Here is a 265-nt window from a genome sequence, read left to right as displayed (position 1 = left end):
CCAGCCGTCAGGGCCACGCTCCTGCCCCGGCAGTCCATGCTTTGGCCACGGTGACCCTGTCCCCATGTCCTTGTGCAGCTGAGGTGTGGTCCTGTGCCTTAGCAGCATCGAGCCCTTGGGCATGGCACTGGAGCCAGCCACTGCCACCTTGGCCAGCTCTGGGTGACAGGGTCAGCTGCCGCAAAGCAGGTCTCGGGCACTCAAGCTTTCCTGTTAGCAGCACCGAGAGCCGCTTTGCTTGCTGCAGAAGGGCACGGCAGCAGCA

General features: G+C 64.2%; 1 protein-coding gene across 1 annotated transcript in view; it reads right to left on the bottom strand.

Moving 5' to 3' along the window:
- The window catches only part of LOC104275278 (chromosome unknown open reading frame, human C2orf82), a 9358-nt gene that overhangs the window by 194 nt on the left and 8899 nt on the right, over window positions 1-265 (bottom strand). The gene's annotated exons all lie outside the window — the stretch shown is intronic.

This window comes from Apaloderma vittatum, unplaced genomic scaffold, assembly GCF_000703405.1.
Source record: "Apaloderma vittatum isolate BGI_N311 unplaced genomic scaffold, ASM70340v1 scaffold1376, whole genome shotgun sequence".
Classification (NCBI taxonomy): domain Eukaryota; kingdom Metazoa; phylum Chordata; class Aves; order Trogoniformes; family Trogonidae; genus Apaloderma; species Apaloderma vittatum.
The sequence above is the reverse complement of the archived record's forward strand: the minus strand, read 5'-3'. Positions and strand labels throughout refer to the sequence as shown.